At 40.9% G+C, this 24,602-nt stretch overlaps 1 protein-coding gene across 1 annotated transcript in view; it reads left to right on the top strand.

Moving 5' to 3' along the window:
• The window catches only part of gabbr2 (gamma-aminobutyric acid (GABA) B receptor, 2), a 210,646-nt gene that overhangs the window by 83,775 nt on the left and 102,269 nt on the right, over window positions 1-24,602 (top strand). The window lies entirely within an intron of this gene.

Below are 24,602 nucleotides of genomic sequence, written 5' to 3'. Positions count from 1 at the left end.
CAAAGAGGTGAGACCTCTTTCATAGCTGACAGAAATTGCTAATTGGCAAATAAACCTAATATGACCCAATATTTGTGGCAGTGCCAGTAATGGTGATCGAGTTACATTGTTAAGTCCATTTATCAGAACCTTTCCTCAGAACGGAGGAAAAAGTCCTTGCATGTGGGTCAGAACCAAGTGCTCTTTGTACAACTGCACTCATCTCTATAGGGCTGAAAATCCTGTTCCATTATGTTCAATTGTGCCACATGAATTTCTACTACTCTCTGTTTTATAGCCTGTTGACTGACGGTACCTTTGAAGAGTGATTCTCAGTTTTGGATAGTGTCTTTTTCTGGCCCCTGTGGTCCCCGTGTTGCCAAATCTTATTGATGTCAACCTCACCTTAGGGTTCCTTCTGGGTTAATGCAGGCAAGTGGAAAACCTGGGCACTGGCTTTTTAGTATGTGTATCTGAGTGTAGCAGAGGGGAGGTGCTAACCACCCTCCAGCCTCGCTCCAGGGATGTGAATGCTGCTTCCACTCGCCTCAAAGCTCCATCAGTCACACAAATCCGCACAGAATGGAATAAGAATAAAGTAGTATGAAGTGATGAAATTAAGCTGAGAAACAGCGAGAGAGGAAACGGAGAGAAATGTAGTCAGAGACAGAAGAAAAGACGGTGGTTGGGAGGCAGATCAGAATTTAGAGAAAAAACATAACATGCATTGTGGGTGTCAGACTATTTAAAAGACGCCTAAACATCTAACCTTTTGGCACAAAAGTGATGTGAGCCAACAAATAACCATAATTTAATTTCTACGGTCGGTCTCTATGAGCCTTTTGAGACATCCACTACTGTGGAAGTGGCCTAATATTCTCCCAAAAGCCCATCGCTGTTCTGCTGACATAACAAGGAAACCTACTCAGACACACACCCAATATCAGAAACATACAGCAATCAATAACCTTGTGAAGCACTCGTGATCGAAACCATCCAGTTCTGCCAGTTCTATTCCCAGCTACAACCACCCTATCAGTCATTCCAGCTGAACACAATCCCACAAAAAGCCCCCACTTGGAAAACCACACGCTTTGACCCTTTAGTCATAAATCCACCAAGACATAGCATTCCCCAATCAGCATGGGCTCAAACTGTTTTAAAGGCTGAATTTTTCAATGTGGAGAAAGGACCTCTTTTCTTCTTCCAAACTTCCTTTTGCTCAAAGAGGATGCTTGGGAAGAGCAAGGGCATCAAAAAAACAAAGCAATTTGCATGGCAAAGAGGTGTTCTGACAAGCAGGGAGGCGGCGGAGTTGTTGCCCAGAGGACTGGACGGCTGTTGAGCAGTGGAGAGGAATCTGCTATTCTGTCTTCTCTCTGGAGAAACCGGCAAGTGTTGCCTCCCCTAAGGGTGAGGAACGTTGCATAGCACAGTAATGCATTATGAGAATATCAAATAAAGGTACTAATACAGTCAGAAAACAGAGGAAAGGCAGAAATGAGGAAAGAAACTGTGGCGGTGGAGGAGAGAGGATACAGTATATGACAGTATCTGAGTGAGCCCGAATGCACCTTTGCTTTGCCATAGTTAAATGCATGCATGTTGCCTGTGTTAATAGGTCTTTAGATGTGTCAGAAGGCTATTGATATGCTGTATATCTATAGTTCAATTCAGAAGCAATGTCACCACAGACAGAACAAAACTAAAAGTTAACTTCATTTGTCTTTGCTCCTTTCCAACGTTGCAGTTGGACAAAACAATCTGATGCTTCAACTGAAACAAGACTCGGTCAAAACCGAGTATATGGCTTGACCGTGTATGGTCAGTCTGTGAATTTGTGGCTAAATTGTTACACAAATAGTCAGTGGTCATGTGTATAATGTTAAATCCAGTAATGGTACATGTCCACAGCCTCCGTCCTTTCCGAGCTTCCCATTCATTGTGAAACAGCCGTGCAATGCATTCTGGTAGCGTAGCGGCGCAATTCGAGAGACGGGGCATCACGTTGTCCGCTCCTCATTTGCATAAAGGGGAGGTCTAGGCTACTTTATGCAAATCAGGGGCATCCGGCAGATCCGCACATCTTGCCGCCTCTGGAAACTCCCTTGAAACTTTTAAACTAACCGTTATCGATCCAAAATAAAGACAGATTTATAAACTGCATGGCAACACTCGGCCGACCAATCTTGTAACTTTATCAGTCAGTCACTCAGTGGCAGACTTTTGCGTTTGTAGGGCTGGCCACCTGCGGTCCAGCCAAAAATATGAGAATCTAATGTCTGGAGAAGAATCTCTGAGGCTAGATATTTCTTTTTCTTTCTGCCATTCAAGGGCAGGTGTCCTATTTTCAGTTCAGGGACAATGCAAGGCACGTTGTACAGACCCAATAATCAACCTTTTTCTAGTTGTTTCGTGAATGCCCTGAGGCTGATGCCATCAGCAGTTTTGCAGAGTCTCCCCAGCTGTTGGGAGTTGTTCATTAACCATCGCCCCGAGATATTTATGAGTCTACTATGTGAAAAAAACAAGCTTTTCACAGTCACAGAGTGTATCTGTCCATATCAGAAGATTGGACATGGACAGAGAAGGATGTGGAGGACGGGAGCGAGAGGAAGGCGGAGGAGGTGGAGACGAATGCAGAAGGTGCTTGCTGTGAGTTTCTGTGACAGGCCAGGATTTAACACAAAGTCAATACTACTGCAAAGTGCAATCACAATGTGTTGGCTAAAGCAGATGGCTGCGATGAATGCTACACTAGGGCCAGCCTCAGTGGCGTAGTTGCCCCAGAAGAGATGTTTTATGTGGACAGCATTCTTCAGACTGTCTGCTGTCTCTCTGTCTCTGTCCAAGGCTGCACATGTACACCTCTCTATTACTTCCCTATTTATTTCATGTATTTAATTATCTATAATGGCCATGTATTGCATGCACAAACTATGTAGACATGCATGTAGTACGTATAGTATGGTTGGCCAATATGGACAAATTTGCTATTGCTGTAATTGCAGTAACATTGTCTCCATATGTGACAATAAATATATACATTGTTTTTACACTAATCCTACTACCAAACCTCACTTTTTTAAAAATTGAGGAGGAGAAAAGAGGAGCTGTGAACGATGAGAAGAAAGGAAAAAGATGGTCAGAGAGCAGGCCAGCTATAAAGAGGATTCCCAAAGACTCACCCAAAGTGGATTAGTTGAAATAGATGCCAATTCACAGCCTCACTTATCTGTGACTGCATTGATCAAGTCTGTTTTGGAGAGAGATTGTGTGTCACACTGTAAGTAAGCAGACAGCTAGAGTGAGCAGGGCCCCAATATAGGATGTCAATAAAGCCCAGCTACTCTTTACAGAAAATGGGATATCCTGCAAAAGACTCCTCATATGTTTGTGAGTGTTTTCTAGACGAGGTAGCAAACAGGTGGCATAGTGAAATTTAGGTACTGCATGACAGATGCATCATTTTGTTCGGGAAGAGGACATACTAATGTAATTTTTAAACAATGGTTGTTAGTCATAATCAGTGGGCAACATCCGGGTCTGAAAAGTGAAGCCAATGCGGAAGTGCCTTAAACTTGCATTCTTTCTAATAGCCAGCAGGGGGCGTCGACTCTGGTTGCATAAAGAAGTCTGATTTATGGAAGTCTATGAGAAAATGACCCTACTTCTCACTTGATTTATTACCTCAGTAGACATTGTAAACATGAGTTTATGGTCTCAATCGCTAGTTTCAAGTCTTCTTCAATACACCATGATGTTCATTTAGTAAATTATGGTCCCATTTAGAGTCAAATAGGCCATAAAGCAGGGGATGCTTTAGGGTTTGAAATTAGCACCAACCACCAGCCACCAGCCAAATGCTGGTAAAATATGCAAGTGGCTGCTAGATTTGCTTCACTCACCAGCCAAAAAAACCCAATGGTAATCTTATTGAGTGGCTGGTAGGTTTTGCCACAGTGGCGGGTGGACACAAAAGTTAATGTCCAACCCTGCTATGCTTTAGGGCGTGGCTACCTTGTGACTGACTACCACGGTGCAGTGCAGTCTGGGTGTTGTCTTCATTTTCGTTGTACAACTTTAACCCTTTAACAGTGTGTTTTTAGTTCATGAAAGTTATTTATAATTTTTTGGTCGCCTAATTATATTTTATTCAGCGTTCGGTTGTACTTATCTCCACCCTCCCGTGTCACTTCTGGTTGTAATAAACCAAGATGGCGACAGCCAAAATGCCAAACTCAAGGCTTTAAGACGGCAGTCCACAAACCAATGGGTGACGTCACGGTGACTACATCCACTTGTTATATACAGTCTATGGTCATAATCAAAATATTTTGACTGATACTGTACCACTATTTGTTAAAATGAGCATCATGTTTGACACACATGATGGGAGGGGAAGAGGAACTGGGCTCATTCATTTTTAAATGGATTTTGTTTTTTTAATTTCTTAACAGTTATTATGGGGACTAGCGATGACATCTGGGAAAAAATATAGCATTTCATAATGAGAAAAAAATGGTTTTGTACAAGTTAGCGTCCCGTAGATAACTGGAGTGGCAAGTTGCTGTTTGTGTGCACAAAGAGTGCTTCCTTCCCCAATAAATAGAGCCCTCTGCAGTTCCACTTGACACAGCAAAGCATGTTACGTAATTGCTGGGTGTAATGAACATAATGCAGCGGCAGTTATGAAATCCAGGCAAATGTTGTGCCGCTGTTGCTTGTAAGGGTTTATGGCCATCATTTACACTGAAATCATTGTCTCCATTTGTCTGTCTCACCTTTTTCTCATCTTTCTGCTTTTTTATTTCACTACCTTCCAAGTGATTTCTGTAGTGCTGCTATATGCTTAATGATCCGTTTTTGATGATGATCGGTGGGACTCACCGCTTTGACTACAAAAAGCACAAGGACATAACTATATTCAGTGGCAGTACATGTATGTGCATGTACATGTAATGTGCATCTTTCCCGAAGATGACCACCGAAGGTGTTTGCATTGAAACTGTGAAAACCAGGCGGGTGCCCAGCCTCCGCCTCGTTCTCCTCTCAAGGTGGAGTGCTGTCCCTGGCTGAGCGAAGCCGCAGGGCACGGCTCCCCTCCGGGTCTGGAGGAATAATCTGTTAGCAATAATCCAGCAAGCCCACGGCGGGTCACATGTTGGGAAATGAGGGCCGAGTGAAGAGCCACATTTGATTATTCAATTCTTTTCCCCCGTGGTTTATTCAACCACAGTGTTTTTCTGAACACTCATGTCCAGCCTCACACATTGTGCTGCTGATGGAAGTGAGGCTGGGATGTAAACAGATTAGAGAGCGTGTTGAGTCTGTCTGGTTGCAGTTTGATTTTTAAAGAGGCTATTTTCACTAATCAGACAGACAAGTGTATTACTATGTGTGTGTGTGTGTGTGTGTGTGTGTGTGTGTGACTGCATGTTTTTCACATGTTTCAACACTGAGTTGCAGAATCAGTGAGTGCTCACGAGAATAATTTTCCGATGTTAAGAATAGTTTCTTTGTGTGTTGTCACATGCGCTTTGTTTTTGTACTTCAAACATAACCGCAGATATTTTTCCACCACTTCCTGTCCTCTGCTGTGTCTGATGCCTTTTCCATATTTCCCTCTAAACTCTTCAGATCTCTTATTAAAAACTCTCCAAATTTGTTTCTGTGAAACCAAGGTATATAACCTGATTACACTGATTACATACAGTATATAGGCTGTGTTTGTGTAAATCATTATGTAGCTTATATGGAATGTGAAAACGTACTGTATCTGACTAAAATTGCGTGCCATTTTCAATACGTGTCTAAGGCTGCATTCACACCAAATCAGGCGTTGCAGCGATTAGTGCAGGGTTGTGCGGCGGTGTGGGACTGTCACTAATGGCCCATTCACACCAAGCGATTGCACATCTTTTGTTTCCTCATGGCCGGGCTGTATCCAGTCTTAAGGCTGTTACATATTTTTTTGAGCGATTAATCGCACATCAGTATATTTTTCAAACTTTTTTTGTCATGAATACTTTCACACAGAACGCGAATATTAAGCTGCGAAAAAGCGACATCATTTTTATTTTGAACAAGGCCGATTTGCTGAGCTTTTGCACTGTGAATAAAGGCATCAACCAGTCACGTTGTGCGGAACGGGCACCTATATTTATGAAACACGGAGGCTCTGTTTCCCGAACCAGGACGGCAAGCTTTACTACTCCTTTCAACCTTGACATAGGCGGTAGAGATCAGATCCACTCAACAATAAAAGCCCTAGACATATAATATTCTCAGGCAAGTTGTTTATTTGTCATGCCACCGGTATGTAAAGGTCTTTATACCCAACATTCAACATAGGTTTACAACTAATCGATGTACGAAGTCTGTTGTCTAAAAATACGATCATTTCTCTGTGCAACTCTCAGTGTTTTTTAAGTAATGCATAATACATTCCCTATGGCGCTGCATGGCTGTGAGACTCATCTCAGATCAAGGCAGTAATAGCTTTGCTCTCCAGCCCCCCACTACAAAAGAGATGAATGGAATATGATGGAGGATGTTTTATGTATACGTGTTAAACATCACATCACACTAGTGCTGAAGTTGACCGTTTTAAATCTGCTCCCATATAGTTGAAGGTATAAATGTTTACTCACCCATATTACCATTCATTGTTCACACATCCTCCTCTTACACAACTAAAAAAAAATCATTCTAAGGTGTCCCATTAATCAATTTAATGGATTTATGATAGTAAAGTTATAAATTATGTGATGTAATATTTTGACAGTGTTTTGATGAACTGTAGGATAAAGCAACTACTAGTTTTAAACATTCATATTGGTGTAAAAAAGGTTCTAAAGAAGGAAAGCAAATGTGTAACATTACATCATTATAGCTAGTCATAGAGTTATATATCTGCTGACCACAGTCTTTTCCTATATAATACTATTAAAACTAATGAATGGCCATCCCCAGTACCTCACAGAAATAGAGCAAAGAGCAATATTGTATTGTGTCATCCAAACCTTTTTAACCCAGTCGCTATCTGACCATCAGACTTGATCCCATCAGTTTTAGGTAACCCAAACACAACACTCGTCTAACCTCCTGGCTGAAAAAGCCAAACATTTCTAGGAAAGCATTTGAAGTCACTGTTGGTGTCAGTTTATCACAGTCCGACGGATAAATTTACACCTTTGGCTTGTTGAATGGAAAATGGCTGTAAAAATACTTTCCCAAGGATAACAGAGTCACTATGGTTACAGGCGTTCCCAGACTCAGTTTACCTATTCATATGCACAGTGCTCCCTTAACTCTGCTCTGCAGTAGTACAATAAAATACAGACCTGCTACAAGTCAAAACAAGAGAGAAATGACTTTTGAATTGCTAAGAAACCTTCTAGGTGAAGCTATAATCACATGTAATAAATGTAAGGTGCTTGTCACAGGGAAACACTGGTATGTAAAAGCATGTTAAGGCCTCTTCGTCTCTTGACTGATATCTCCAGGCCATCTCTACCTTTGCTGTAAGTAGAGAAGAGATAGCCTGCAAATCAAATTAGCCGTCTAATGGAGAGAGATGAAGAGAGAAGGAAAGATGAGAGACGGAGAGCGGGAGGAGAGGGTGAGAGCGATGAAACAGCAGGATTACGTTATTGTCTTTTTTTGTGAATGGAGGAGGAGAGAGAGTGAAAGAGGGAAATGGGTTTGGTGGTCTGAGAATTATTGACTTCAGGGGATCTTTTTCAAGGATGTACTGTTTAACCAATAAGAGTGGCCCTCTCACCACAAGCTACTTTTCAGACTTGGGACAGTCACTGACGTCCAGCCGTGCTGCAGTGCTGTATTAGATTCCATATTGCCTAAACTCTGTAATGGAATTCTTTGCTTGAGCGACCAAGGAAGTCTGCTACTGACGCACATACAGTACAAGCAGATATACAGCACACACACAGATGCACAAATAGGCATAGGCCAGATCAATAATGGATTCATGAAGCTGATACCAATTTTTTTTAGTTGCATAACTTATATTATACCAACAAATATTTGTGGTTTGAATCCCTTAAATTCACTTTTTAAAGGTTATCTGTATGACATTCGAGGGCTGCACAGTGGTGCAGTGTTTAGCGCTGTCGCCTCACAGCAAGAGGGTCACAGGTTCAAACACGGCTTGGGGAGTTTGCATGTTCTCCCCGTGTTAGCGCGGGTTTTCTGCAGGTTCTCCAGCTTCCTCCCACAGTCTAAAGACATGCAGGTTAGGTTAATTGTTGACGCTGAATTGCCCGTAGGTGTGAATGTGAATGGTTGTCTGTCTCTATGTGTCAGCCCTGTGATAGTCTGGCGACCTGTCCAGGGTGTACCCTGCCTTCACCCAATGTCAGCTGGGATCGGCTCCAGCCCCCCCACCACCCACCCCGAATGGGATAAGCAGTTACAGATGATGGATGGATGACATTCAAAGCATTAATATAGTAGCAAACAACTATTTGCTGTCGGTATGTTGAGAGCCGTGAGGAGGCAATAGATATGCTCTGAATTTCGTATTGAAAAAAAAAAGCTGCACTAAACAATATTTTTATATAAAAAGATATAGATTTTTTTTTTCTTTTTTTAATTTTGTTAGTGTGACATAGTACAGACAAAGGTGTAACAAAAAATACATTAACACAATACGTGTGAAACAGATGGCATGATTTTAATATGGTACAGATTTTTTGTTGTTTTTGTTGGGAGTGGGAGTATTATAAGTATTTGCGTGCATGTATCAAAGTGTGTTGTGTAACTACATAATAAAAAAAAAAGTATTATAATAATATTAATAAAGAAAAAATAATAGTGAGATCAAAATAGCCAGGAAAGGAGGCTGTCGGGAATGGAGTCCACCCCTTTTTTTCTCCTTGTTAGTTTTCTTATCTATTCTCTTGGGTGTCATTGCCTCGGGCCGCCCCCTGGCCCACTGCAGGTCATCCGTTCTCATATTGAGCTTGCCCCAGACCTTCTGGGAGGGAGCCAGTCCATTATGAGTGGGTTATTATGTTATCATTTTTCATTTTTTCTGTTGTTTGTGGGGACACAGCCCCCCGAATATTATAATATGTGCTACTGGTTACAGAGAAAGTGAAGGTGGAAGGTTACAAAGCTGGTATAATGTCAAGTGTTTATGCATGTATGTGCACAAAAATTGTTATTAGGTGTACAGAAACATACAAATAGAGCACAAATGTAAATCATTGTCACTCCTTATTTTGGTATTTTTCCCCCAAAACCCCCTCCCACCCAACATTCCCGATGCAAAAAGGATAAAGAACAAAAAACGAAGTTAAATGAAATAAAAATAAATAAAAAATAACTTAAATTAAAATAAAATAAATAATAGAAAATAAAATACACATTGACAATTATGATAATTATAGGATACATCCAAAACTACAGATAAAATAGGCTGATAAACTTGATAATATTTCAATGTTGTGCTGACATCTTGTTGTGCTGCCTCCAAGTGGCCAAAACAAACAAAGAATTAATGCAGGGTTAAAGAATTGGAAGCAAAATATATACATTGGAATAGTTAACAGATGTCCTCACTGTTGTATGCAGTCTCTGGTGGACAAACTATGCAATGGCAACACTTTATCTAAATTACCTCAAGTAAACTCAAATTTCTTCCATCTGCCAACATTTACAGCAATAACAATGAATCTTTGATAGCATAATATCGGCCCAGAAACCAGTCAGGCCTTAACAGACATACAGGAAATAAAGGCATAAAAATAACATTATATAAAATGTGATAGAAAGGCATCTCATTGTACAATAGAACCAAAAATCACCTGTTTCCCTCATTCAAAGCATTTGGTTTTATTCTGCCGAGCTTTAACTGTTTAGGAGCAATCGGCACGCATCCTTTCCTTTTCCCACCTCACATTCTTGTTCTACTTTGCATGAAAACAAGATGCTGCCATCTTTGGAGAGAGGTGGAAAAACGTCTGTACAGGAGAACAAAACAATTAGAGAGAAGGAGACAACATGAAACCATCTGGGTGTTCCCTGCATCATCCTCTTGCTTTGGCACACAGGCTGTGTTTTCTCTTCTCCCTCTCTCTCTCTCCTACATGTCGTGTCTGTTCTGTGTACCCATACTTTATTTATCGTTGCCTTCATTAACAATTTAATTGAAAAGCAAAGGGAAGAGTCACATCTGAATATTATTGGACCAAATGGGACAGATACAGTTCCGTAAGTATGGGCTATAAATGCTTTCTCCGGCACATGGGAGAGCAAAAAAAAAGAGAGAAAATAGATATCTGCCAACTTAAAAGATAGTAATTTGCAAATGCTGGCTGTCTCCAGTGAAATGTTTGCCCACTCACAACATGAATCACCTGTGTGTGGGCTTCCCCTGCACTGCCCATACATAACCTATTATAGAATGAATATTACACTGTGCCATTTATTGGCGCGTCTGTCAAATATCTTAATACTTTACTGAGCATCAGTAAACATGTGCGTTCCTCCTCAGGGGGAAAGATGGGCTACAGATTTTTTTCAGTAAGCAATTTTCTTGCAGCTTCCCCCAATTTTATTTTCTCCGGCTAGAAGATGAAACATTGTGTTAAAGCAGGGACGTGCAGCACGTGTTTGGACACGGAAATCTGTGTGGTTGTGCGTGTGTACACACTTGCAATCTTTATTTGTGAACCAGCATTTTTGTTTTTTTACATCAGAGGAAAAGCACCCGATTCAACTGTTATCAGGCCATTAAATAGGCGTTATCAGTCGCTATAAGCACCGTAGATGTGGGTCATTAAGAGCCAACTACGCATACTACGTTGTAAAAGTGAAACTTAAAAGCAACACCGTCTAACATGCTGTAAAACTGAATAAAATGTCACGTTTTGAACACAAACAAAAAGGCATCAAAACTACAACTTCTTTAGGTTTAGGTAACAAATTTACAACACTTGGTTAAGTTTCGGGAAAAACATTGTGTTTTGGGTTAAAATAACTGCAAACACAAACACAACTACACATTGTTGGATTCACACAGGATGCAAACTCCGGTCTCCTGGGTGAAAGTCCTGTTTTGTGTCCCATCCATTGTCCTCAACGTCCGCCCCTGAAGTTTCACGCTGTCTATACCACAGCGTCCCGACTTCTGCTTCTGTTCCTGTCATAATTAATGCAGTCGCTAAAGGTTGCTGTCATGTTCTTTTGTTCCTTCTTTCGGTGATCTACCATGTGAATATGATGATAAAACATACAAGCGGGTGTAGTATGCCCCTATTGACCCACATCTATGGGGCTTATAGCGACTGATAACGCCTATTTAATAGCCTGACAACAATCTAATTGGCTGGGAAAATGATGGAGGAGAGAGAAAACAAAAAGAGAAAGACAGTAGTAGGGAAATGGAAGGCATTTAGAGGCCAAGCTAAGTGCTTTTACAAAAATGTTGATCATTATAAGGGACTTATTATGTCTAAAGACGTAAAACATGTAGCCAAGTATGTGAGATGTATCTTGATTTAGTAAATTACATTAGCCTTGTACTAGTGGACTGATAAAAAAAATACTGTCTCTTGTTTCTCATTAATTCATACCACAGGTGAAAGTGGGCTGCCTATCTCATCCAAACTCCCAAATAAATTGACTATGAAACACACACACACACACACACACACCCTTTGGGAACCATTTTCCTCACTGACAGAAAACAGCAGCTGTGGTCAGCTTGAATTTATGTCAAATGGATTCCAACGGCAACAGATTTCACAGAGAAAAAAAAAAAAAGTCTCAAAATGTCAATTGAATCCAGAAACTGTGGCGTTGTTATGCTACATAGAGGTTGTAGGGAGAAGTTTGTGTCCTGCATCCTAAGTGTTGTTAGGTTTAGGCTGCTAAAATGGTAGGTACTGTATGCTGCTTCTTGGCAAGGCTCAGTAACTTCTTCACTGGTTGCCTGGCAACCTCAGTATGACGACAAGACTCCAGAAAGTTACTGTGCTAGGCCAAAAAATAGTCTGGCACATACCCCCTCCATAAAACCTCTTTGTGTCATTCTTACACTTTCACAGATTGAACAAATGAGTTATAACTTTTTAATTAGTGGGTTTTATCAAGCTAAGCTAACAGGCTGCTGGCTTTAACTTCATATTTGCCATAGAGAGTGGTATTAGTGGTATTCTCATCCATCTCTCAGCAAGAAAACTAGTAAGCGTGCTGCGAAGTTACACTCAAAAACTCAGTTCATCTGCTTCATCAGGACTGTGTGGGTGTGGTTTGATAAGATGTATTGTCCGTAACAACCCACCAACTGTCTCAAGTCTGATTAAACATGTTGCTTAATCCTGATAGGTGCACGGAAGTATTTGTCATCACATATTTTAAACAAGTCCTACCTACTTTAAAGTAATGAAAAGAGCACAGAGAAAAAAATATTTAAAATGTGAAATTATTAATTTAACTTTGGCAGAAAAAAAACTCACAAAGGATTTGTCCACCAAAGATTTTTTTTTGTGCTTGAGAGCGCTTTGGACGCACAGCGTTTTTTCAGCTGATATGCTTTGATTGAGTCTGGTTGCTGTGATACGGAATATACGCGGAAGTGAACATATCAGCACAAGGTAGACTGCTTGCTCTGGCCCTTGCTCTGGATGAAGGGAAGGCTGAAGCATGTAGGGAGAGACGATGGACCCGCCGGACTATGTGGGTTCATGAGATTTTGTGGGCAAGGAAACATTTAGGCAAGTGCGATCATTTGGTTCAGATACAGATTCAACACAAAGTTGAACATTTTTCAACTCTCGCTGACCTGAAAAAAAACCCAAATGTGCGGCGTCAGGTGCAGAATAGACGCTCAACGCCTCGTCACGCTGCTACGTTTTTGACCATAGCGTAAATATACGCAGCCCGCCCGTTGCAAAGCATTTAAAAAATACGCTGGCCTCAGGAAAAAACGCTTTGGTGGATACAGCCCCTTAGTGACAAGCTGATTGAGAAAATACGTTTTTCAGGGCCTTTAAAACTGATCACAACTGCAGTTCCTTTAAAGTCTACAAGGGGTACTTGGCGCTCAAACAATTTTGTCAGGAGTACCACTTTAATTCTAAATATGAGGACATTGACATTTTTTTGCAGTGTGTTCACTACAACCTGGCCAAGTAAGCAGAGAAAAATACCAGCTCATGCAATGTAATCCCCTGCTTTCCCAAAGGAATCAGTGTATAGAGCGATGGATGGAGAAGAGAGGAGAGGGAGGGAGGGGAGAAAAGAACAATAATAGTCTCTACAGTTCAGTATCTGCTCATTAATCATTCATAGGTAGCCAAGTGGCAGCAGCAGGGAGCACAGTGAGATTTCAGGTTACGGTATCTATTCTCAATTTATAAATAGAATAGTTATGGAATACCATCACTCACAGCCCCCTCCTCCCACCTCCCTTTGAGTATTCACCGACTTCTCTGGCTAGCATGCAGTGATGCTATGTAACCATATGAGTAAGACCCAAGGGTGCTCTTAAAACAGGAGAGCAATCACACACAGTATGATGAAGTAAGGGTGTTTATACCTCCTGTGTCTTACAGATTAGCTGTTGATCATTTGCATAGATTTATAAAATGATGTCATAAATCCTTTTAAACATACTTCGGTATCTGACTTCTGCGAGCTGTATAGCTTAAGTGGGCGTCACATCCTCTCCTCTCATTTCACAACCGATGCTGTCAATGTCTGCCGCACACTCCACCACACCTGGATCGATAAGAAAATGCTTTCCCCCGATCCTGTTTGCGATAGCGATGCTTCACTGCCACTCATGTCCACCGCTCAAGGACGGCGTGTCTACATATGAGGAATGGCAGAGGTGACGAGAGGGAGGAGGGGTGTCCCATCTCTCCTGCTTCTCACTAGCAGAGACACGGCGGTGACAAGTGACACCTTTTATTGATTAATGGTCCACGTAACTGCCACGTCTTACATGCCAAGCACATACAGTGTATGACAAATGAATTATTTGGTAACATAAGACGGGGCATGTTCATGTGTCTTATTTGATTTACAGCTAGCTCAGTAGCCATTAAAATCAAGGTTAATTACATACAGACACGTAGTGTTATGAGTTAATTTCTACCTTTGACATGAGACGTATCAAGCTCAGCTACAGCTATTTTACACCTTTGAAGGTGTCAGGCAAGTCAAGCACCCATGACCTTAGAATAGAGTCCACAGGCTTACTCCACTATGCAGCCTGTGTCAGTGGTGTAGCTTTAAGTGGTCAGCTTGTGGGAAGAGCCTAAGGATGTTAATCTGAGCTCAAACTGCTTTACACAGCATTAACAAGTATCAATGATTAACTAGAGCCTTAACACTTAAGCTTGAGACTTATATCTTGGATTTTGTGTTATTGGGATGCTTAACAGTTGGTTTGATAAATGACTTTAGGAACAACGATAGGGCTGTCAAACCATTCAAATATTTAATCCCGATTAATCGCATATTAATCACACTTTTTTTCTGTTCAAACCTTAAAAGGAGATTTTGTCAACAACAGCTGTCAGTGTGTCAGTGTGCTGACTTGACTGACTTGCCCAAAACTGGATGTGATTATCATAAAGTGGGCATGTCTGTAAAGGGGAGACTCATGGGTACCCATAGAACCCATTTTCATTCACATATCTTGAGGACAGAGGTCAAAGGACCCCTTTGAAAATGGCCATGGCAGATTTTCCTTGCCAAAATTTAGCTCAAGTTTGGAGTGTTATTTAGCCTCCTTCACGACAAGCTAGTATGACATGGTTGGTACCAATAGATTCCTTAGGGTTAGGTCTAGTTTCATATGATGTCAGTAAGTTCAGTCTTGCTTTAAAACTGAGCCCTGAGAATATCGTTTATGCGTTAAAGAAATGAGTGGCGTTAAAGCGATTTTGCGTTAACGCGTTATTATCGCGTTAACGTTGACAGCCCTAGGAATTTTTGGGTGGTTTAATGTGTTTGAGATGACTGATTTGGGTAGAACAGGTTACTCCGTCCTCTTTAGCTGTATTCCCACTCTTTGCTATTTTCTCAGCCCTTTACTCACTTTCTCGTGTTCATCTTGTTCTTCTGAATATAACACTCGTCTAAGGTGTGTGGACTAAACTGAACAAGGGGAACCTCAGAAGAGGAGGTATCGCGTGTGTGGGTAAGATGTCCGTGCATGGTGGATTGAAATACCTGCGGCGAGTAAATGAAAGCCTCCGCTTCGCACAGCAGTGATTCAGCAGCAGCGCGTGTATGATTGAATGCTTGTGCAGGGCGATCCAAGCGTTGAACACGGCACAGGAAAGGTTGAATGCTCGCACAGCACAGGTTTAGTGGCAATGTGCATGTGCAATCAAGTGCTCCGACGAGGCCAGGCCAAACATCAAACCCTTATGCAGCAAGTCTAAATGCATGTTAGGAGGCAGGAGAAAGGATTTGGGTGAGCAGATGATTTGCTATTGAAGGACCCGTCCTGATATCAAAAGTAATACATCATTGTAATCACATTAGACCAGGCCCTTCAAGCTCCTCCTCATGTTATTTAGTCTGACATTTGTTCAGAATGCTGCTTCGTACTTGACAATGTCTTAGTCGGTGAAGCTCATATCTGCAATATGAGGAAGTCTGACAGGAGAGACTAGGGATGAAAAACAGGTCTAATAGATTGACCTGAGATAAGAGTGATGTGATGGGGTGCTGCGCGAGGCCAACAACATAAACAGAACATCACTCAGCCCGTGTGTGTGGGTGCGTGTGTACATGGCATTACCTATAGCATGATTGACATGTTAGAGCAGGGGCTGCAGCAAGCCATAAGCTATTAGAGGGGAGGCGACCGCCACATCACTCACCTGTCTATTGGGCATAGTATGTGATGATGTGTACTGTAGTATCCTGCCACAGTACAGTGCAGTGTCAGCGTCTGGCATTTGCACAAATGGAGAGGGCTTTCACAGTTGTTTTGATGTTGAAATCAACCTGTTTGAATGTCACTATAGTGGAATCTTCCATATGACTTTTGGTGCCTTCAAATGGGGTCGTGTTAATGAGAAGAGTCCATATGAACGCCCCCCTCTTGTGGTATTAGCAGCGGTGTTCTCATGACTTAATCACTTGAACACCAAGCATATCGTGTACATGACTTCCCATGTTGTAAACACAAGCTCACGAGTTTCATTTGAAGGCACCATTTTTCTGAAAGTAGAACTAGGAAATGCATCACAGTGTGATTCTTTTTTTTGTTTTTGTTTTAAACCCTAGGAATAAGACTAAAATATAATTCATAACTAACACAGGTATTCTACACTGTGCAACGTTTCGCAGCATTTTTTTAAATTTTAGTCAACATTTTGTGAATAAATCTAACCGCTTTGAGAAGCTAATGATGAAATGTTGGGCAATGACAAGTTGAATGTTGTCAGTGAGTCAGTAATATTTTATTATCATGCTTCTATGTTTCATTCCTTCTGAAGAAGGCATGCCAACAGTGATCACTGATGGGGGTGAAAAGGTGTCAATTATTACTCTGGATTCTTCTCATGTCTCCTGCACCACCTCAATCAGCCTTCAATTCCCGTCCTCCAGCTTTCGCGTGGACGCTCAGCATATACAACACACTTAGACACACGTATAGTACGCGCACGCATGCAAACACACACAAATGGCTAATGTGTTTCATCTAAAATAGCTCCTAGCCATTTGGAAAAATTAAAAACCAATATCTTGTAAAATCGATTGTGATACCCACCATCAAGTGTGTGTTTGTGTCCAGGGTATACCGTAACTGTCCAGTAAAAGGTGGAGCCCTCTCTCACATACAGCTTGTATATATATATATATTCTTTTTAGAAGTAGTACATCTGATCCCTCTCCTAGTAGTCACTCCTATGTCCTCCATCACTCTCCCATTTAACCCCTTACTTTAAAATGTGATGAGATGATGCTTGTGTGCATCGTCTTCTCATACACTCCAGCTTCACTATAAGCTCAATAATCAGATGCATACAAAACACTTGATGCCTCATAATTCCTATCTCATCTTTCTTCTCCTCCCTTGTTCAGATTCTCTGTTTGTCTGTATCACTTCCTCCATTGTCTCCCCACCTCCATGTCTGACTCTTTCATCATTCTCTCACTCAATCCCTCCACCATCCACCTGAAATATTCATCTCTTTCTCCCTCCTCCATCCTGGCGCTAATGAGTTCTGGATGTGGTCGGTGTGGGGTCCAAAAGCTTCTCCCTCACTGCCGCCTCTCCAGCTGGGCGCTCCCACGGCGCACCAAATGCCTCTCTTGAATATTGAATAAACCCCGGGACCACCTCCGTGCTTCCTGATCAACAGCACTACTATTACCTAGCCATTACTCTGCACGGGGTCTCGGGGCTCCGCCAGGATGGATGGGCTTTGAATCTGTTGTGTTGTGGGCGAAGGTAGAGATAATAGGCAGGGGTGGGTTGAGCGTTTGAAGTTGTTTGAAACTATCCCTTGCAATTATGAAACCTTTCCTTTCAGCTTCGTAACTTGCTGAAGGTGCCTGAAAGCACATTGAAAGTGTGTTATTCTGGGACGCATCAGGTGTGTAAAATTCCATGTGGCCTCGGATTACCCCTCGAAAACATGGGCCCTATTGTTAGTGGCTTTATGGGAAAGTCATAGAAACTACTTCTTTCTCTTTTTGGGGATCAATAATGTTGTAAAACATGTCCATATTCAAATGTAGTCATAGATTCTGAGTTTATGGTTCTGCGTGAGTGTTTGCTGCAGCATATTTGCATTGCATCTATACCAGAAAACTGATTCAGAAAACAAAACAATATGTAAACTAGCGCTGTCATTCGATTAAAATATTGAATCGAGATTAATCATGTGATTGTCTATAGTTAATCGTGATTAATCACAAATTAATAGCACATTTTTTATCTGTTCAAAGTGTACCTTAAAGGGATATGTATTTATTACTCTTTTCAACATAGGAGTAGACAAATATGCTTGTTTTATACCAATGTTTGTGAATATTAATTATTGGAAATCAATTACCAACACAAAACAATGACAAATATTGTCCAGAAACCCTCACAGGTACTGCATTTAACATAAAAAATGTGCTCAAATCATAACATGGCAAACTCAAGCCCAACAGGCAACAACAGCTGTCAGTGTGTCAGTGTGCTGACTTGACTATGACTTGCCCCAAACTGCATGTGATTATCATAAAGTGGGCATGTCTGTAAAGGGGAGACTCGTTGATACCCATAGAACCCATTGTCATTCACATATCTTGAGGTCAGAGGTCAAGGAACCCGTTTGAAAATGGTCATGCCAGTTTTTCGACGCCAAAATTTAGCATTAGTTTCAAGCGTTATTTAGCCTCCTTTGCGACAAGCTAGTATGACTTGGTTGGTACGAAGAGCCTGAGCCTGCTACAACATAAAAATCGCAAGTTGTTTTAATGCGTTAAAGAAATTAGTGGCGTTAAAACAAATTTGCGTTAACACGTTATTAATGCGTTAACTTTGACAGCCCTAATCTAAACATTTTGAAATTTGTATTAGAATCTGTAAGGTAAAGACTGTAGAGTTAGGAAGGGATTTTTAAAGTGGAAAGCTGTGTTTATTTTTGTAGGTTTTATAGGTTGTCAGTGTGCTGCTGAAATATTGATCATGTTTTTCCACAAAAATTATGTCCTTATCGATATTTGTACCAACATACTTGATCAAAGAATGACAGCCTGTTCTTAAGTACTTGTTATCGAATAAGTGGTGAACATCAATTTCCCTTAACTGGAACCATTTGGATGAATTATTATACAATAAATCCTGTGTGCCTCTCAGTCCTCTCCGTGTGAGGCATAGTCTTTATTTTTGTGTGTTTAGAATACATAGGTGATGCTGTCGGATTACAAATCCACAGTTTCAAATTAGTCCGTGATGTAACACACCTTTTGGTATGATAAACATGAAAGGTAGGAGCAAAGCACAGTGAGTGAGCTGATATTTACCTACCATTCATTTTTTATCTGGCCTCTCCATGATAGCCACTTCATTATTCAAAGGCCAACCGCACAATTAGCAGCAAGAGATCCTATTGCGAAGCAGTCCCGCTAGGACCAATCAATGCTATTAGATCCGTCAATGTGATTAGACACACTCTTGCATCTTCCTTATTTCTCCTTCAAACTGCTTGCGCTGGGAAAGGTTGTGAGGCTTGTTGCCTTAAATTTATGCACCATTGATCCAATCCCATGCCGAATCAGGCAGGTATATTGCAGGAGATATAAACTAAGAGACATTTTGCTGTGGATGTTGGTAACAAGGGCTTTAACAACTATATCTAGGTTTTTGGCTGCAGCAATCTTCTGTGGCTGTTATAGCGTGGTCAGAAAGACAAAACCACCTTCATCTCATCCACTGACTCACAACATCTAAATCCTGCAAAGAGCATGAATAACCAACTAAGCGAGAAACAGTCATAGTTTCTATTGAATAGAACATCAATTTACGAAGCTCATTTTATGGCTCCATGGTTGGTGCACCACTTTGCTCCAGACTAGAATATCTCATCAACTACTGGATGGATTACCATGACATTTTGTACATTCATTGTTCCCAGATGATGAATCCTATAGTGACGGCCTCATTATGCCTAACTTTAATATCATTTAACGGGCGAGTTATATAAAAATTCACCCCCTGTACAGTGGTCATGAATGAGGATAATAGCTATAGAGACCAAAGCACCGGAGCTTGTACACAAACCCCTATTCAGTCGTGGTATACCCGGTGAATCAGCAGTAAACATCTCACCTTGCTCTCTGACTCTGTCTCTCTGTTATATTCTATTTTTGTCCCCTCTCTCACTTTTCCTCCATGCACAAACGTAAAACGAGTTTGATTGTGACTTGAATAAGCCCAAACGGAGCGGCAGCAAAGCTTTTGTGCTCCCTTCAAATAGAACGCGATAAGCGACTGTGTGTACAGAATGTCTGAATAGATCACCACTGCGATGGCATCAGCGATTCACCTCAAGTCTTCACAAAAAATGTTACGTCTCAGTGGGGCCAGACGGATCCTCAGTCGTTTTCACCGAGAGCCTCGGTGACCTTGTGGTGAAACGAGTAGGGAGAAGCTGCCCTGAGCCCGTTGTCACAGTTTTAATTACTACTGGCAAAGAAAGGCTGCTGTAGTTTGTGTTCATCAGAGAGACCTGTGGTCGCAGAGTGTGTGAATGCATGTGCCTCACCCTATGCGTGATCCGTGTGTACGTGCACACTGCATGTGTGAATCTGACACTGGCGTAGAGCTCTTCCGCCAAAGACCATCCAATTTGGGCCGGCCCTCTTTAAAACCCTCTTACATAAGCCACTACTCTCAGATGTGTGATATCATGGAACTATTTTTGGCTTTTTCCTCTGAAAAAGGCTGTACAGAGTTAGATAAAGACTAGCCTATTCTTTAAATAATATATCGGAGCTCCCTCTCATATTGACTGTCTTAATATACTGTCCTCACAAAATTGTGCTAAAGCTGACTTGGATTGACCTGTAGCCTTTGGCTTCTTTGAGATGTCGGAAAAGAAAATCACGCATTTTACTGTAGAAAACTTGAACCCTTTTCATCATCTGACCTGGATTCAGTTGCCAAACAAGACATGTCTTTGTCACTGTCCTAGATTTTTACTCTGACATCGAACAGACGGGGAGACTCGTCTACTGTCAAGATTGGACTATAATACTCAAATATTATTTCCTGCTTTCCATGTTCCATTTTGATTCACAGCAAAGGAACCAATTTATCTGGAGTCAACAGTTAGTTTGATTAATAAAATACAATATTAGATCCTTATATGTCAAGGCCTTTATAATACTCACACAGTCAGTGAACCAGAAGGGTTACTGCATGACCGAGTTTTACCTGCAAGAGTAAAGAAATGAAAAATTGATTACTTATAGTGCCGTGGTTTTTTATTGGATTTTTCAGTATGTGAACATTACCAGTACGTTTTCTCTGTGATGCTCCAAGTGGTCTCAACTGGTGAAAAAAAGTATGTTTAAGTCTCAGCTTTGCTCTTCTACACATTTGCGTTACTGAAAAATCCTGAATAAACAATGTTGGGAGAATTTAATCTGAGGACGTAATCATTTATTGTTGATTTTATGATTTCTAAAGCTTTATCACTGACACCTCTGCATTTGCACATAATACCCTAAATCAACCTTTATGTTATTTTCCCTCCAAAGGAAAACCAAAACTGTAGCACCTGCACTCCACTAAAGTTTTAAATTCAGCATGTGTGTTTTATTGGTCAATAGTTCCTTCTGTAGTTTATCTGGGATTCTCAGTTCAGTGTCGTGTTGTATCAGATGAAACAAATAAAATTGTGCCAAAAGCAAAAACAAACCCTACAAAACAGCCAAACCTAAAACACCTAAGGGGGGGAAAGGTTGTGGACCATGAAGTATCGTCCCACTGCAGTCGTGAGAGGACTGGTGCAATCAGTTTGGTTTTAGAAGATCACTAGCTCCCGTAGAAGCATCTCCCAGTGTGGGTGTAGCAAACAGCCTTCGCTAAACGGAGATTAAGGCAACGCCGGAAAGACCCCTTGAAGCCCTCTAAGGCTGGTGGGTGATTTTGGATTTAGCAGTGGTAGCAAGATAAAGGCCTTTCTTCCTGCTTAATTGATGGCTGTAATCCATGTGTTGTTTTAAAAGCCTGTCTCGTTGACGTGTGAACACAAACCCCTGTGGGTCCGTGCAGAATGGGATGATTTAGAGGGCCAAACGGAGGGTTTCCCACTGATCGGGTGAAGACTTGTAGATTATGGATCCAGTGAAATGGCTCAGCAAAAGGTCTGTAATTGGTGTCCATTTTTCTGCTAATACAGAAATGGTATACAGAACATTCTTAAATAGAAACACTCATGACCTTCATGCAGATTCTTTGATATCTTTTATTTCACCCGTATTTAAAGCTGCATTGGGTAGAATTTGAGTAATAATTAAAAAAAGTTATATTTATAAAATGGTCACTATATCCTGACAGTAGTTCATGAGACAGGTAAAAAATCATGTTCCTCTGTGTCCTCTGGTGCTCCTAAACACATCTATGTCGCAGACCGGAGGAAAACAACCAATCAGAGCCGAGCTGGAGCCTTGCCGTCTCTACCTCTCTTTAGCTGTAAAATGAGAAAGTTTGTGACCGCTATGTTAAGTTGAGGAAATACCAAGCACCGCCCACCAGCCGGAGCATACTTTCTCATTTTACAGCTAAACAGTACACTACTAGATGTTTCTGAAAACATTTGAGGTGAGAAATAGGCATTATAGTAACAGAATATTGATTCATAGTTGATCGGATATAGTTTGATGGGAGTTCGCAAGTGATTGACAGCTGCCTCCGTTGAATGAACAGCCAATAGGAACGCTCTCTCTCTGAAATGACCAATGTCTCCTGTCACGGGCTAGATTTTTTAAAGCCTGAAGACAGAGCCATGAGGAGGTGCAGAGTCTATTTTTCTCTCAGAACACTTGAATTACAATCTGCTGAAAGGTTAATATGGATGTTTTGTCCAATGATGCCAAAAAACATTCTGCCCTACTGCCACTTTAAGTGGTAAATAAATCAATTTAGATTTGCCTGTATTTCTGCCCAATACAGTCAAATCAAGTTACGGGTGCTATTGATAACATTGATAACATTCAGCCACTAGATGTCACATTCTCCCTCCCCCATTCCATTGCATTTACTTCACAACGAGTCGTTGCCAGACACTTAACGTCAATCTCAGCCATTTATCCATTTTTTCCACACTAACTGACGATCCAGAGATGCCACGTGATACTAACAACGTTTTACTATTGACTCACAAGCCTTGTTAGAAGTGGGAACCAAACATCAGATATCTTCCACAGAGATAAACAAAACATTAATTTTGGACCCACCAACATTTTTTAAATAATTAATGCAAAATCATAATTTTTTTCAGGAAAAGCAATACTTTTATTTGGCACCTTTCTAAAAGCTCTACAAATGTATTTTTACAAATATTTGTCTACATAAAAAAGTTATCAATAAGACCTTTAAACTGTACTCTCATAGCTGTCATGCTATCTTACAACATATATTCCTGTGACTGTCAGTCCTGCTATCTTAGAAATGTTTGACTTTCGAATGCCCTCTGATAAGTTACCACATTCCTGTCAAAGTCAGTCACTCTCTTTCTAACCATGCTACAGTACATTTCCAGTGGTAATCACGATTCAACGAGTGTACAATTATACCAGCAGTACTGTGATTAATGTCTAGAAGTGGATAGAGGCTTAATGAGAAGATCACAGTCATCCCTAAAGTTAGGAGGTGCTTGAAACTCCTCGAGGCTTTAGCGCACTTTTAGGAAATGTACTGGTGCACCTCTTGGTCTCAGTCAGAATTATAATATCCTTGCGTTGATCGCTATCATGAATCACAAGTTCTGCTTAATCTCATACAAAGTATGTAATTAACCCTGCACCAATTCATATCGCTCATTATATTACCACAGATAGGACGGTGAAAATAGAGCGCGGTGCCTTATTATCTCAGCTCAGCTGCTAGTGCCTAAATATGAAGTACCTTTCATACCTTTGCTCTGAAAGTTATGCATGTTTATAAATGTCTCTTTGGTGTTTGCTAAAGAAAATACATACATGTCTGTACCGTTTCTGACGTGCCTTTAAAAAAATACATCATGTAAAATGACTAAAAGTTAGTTTTTATAGCATATAGCAGCAGTTCTACAAATATAATACTATGATGCTGCCAGCGACAGTTCTTTATGAAACCAATCAAACTGAGTATAGTGCAAACTAAACAATAAAGTGGCAGATCTTTGTCTATTCTGGTTGTTATGTTTTACAGACTTGCAAATTCTAATCTTAATGCAAAAATTAATTACAGCCACTTTTTGCCTCTGGAGAAAATTAGTGACCTATTGTTGAAAATGTGCTACAAAGTGGAAGAGACGGGAGAGAGAGAGAGAGAGAGAGAGAGAGAGAGAAAGAGAGAGAGAGTAAAATTAAGCATGGAATTGACAAATGAAAGGTGGGATGAGGACAGCAGTGTCTGTGTGTGTCTGTGCAGTGGAAAAACACAGACGAGAACGACCAATTTCTAACAACATTTAGCCTCAAATACAAGTTGTAGACATTCTCATCATGTTTCATGGGCATGCTTGCACTATATTAATCGCCCAATAAATCTTCACTAGACCAGTTTCAGCTTAAGTTACGCTCGCCAACTTTTCCAACTGCATTGCATTCAGTGAGGGTTTATCCCTGCTGCTGCATCATATTTAGGTCATTAGCGTGTTAATGCTCCGGAAAAATACTTTAAAATGTTGCCTTTCAAAGTTTAGTACGCCCTCCCTTTTTTTTTTTAACATGAATTGATGTGCTTGAAATTTGCTTAGGTTGCAGCGGTTGATCTGAATAATAGGTGTGTGTAAAAAAGGCTGTTAGTGTTTGAGGTCCAGCGCATTTTATTCTTAAGTGTGTGTGTGTGTGTGTGTGTGTGTGTGTGTGAGGAACCTGATTCAAACTGCTTGCAAGTGAAGGATGGAAATGCTTTT

Source organism: Sebastes umbrosus, chromosome 15, assembly GCF_015220745.1.
Source record: "Sebastes umbrosus isolate fSebUmb1 chromosome 15, fSebUmb1.pri, whole genome shotgun sequence".
Taxonomy (NCBI): Eukaryota; Metazoa; Chordata; class Actinopteri; order Perciformes; family Sebastidae; genus Sebastes; species Sebastes umbrosus.
Note: the sequence above shows the minus strand (reverse complement) of the source record. Positions and strands in the feature narration are given on the sequence as shown.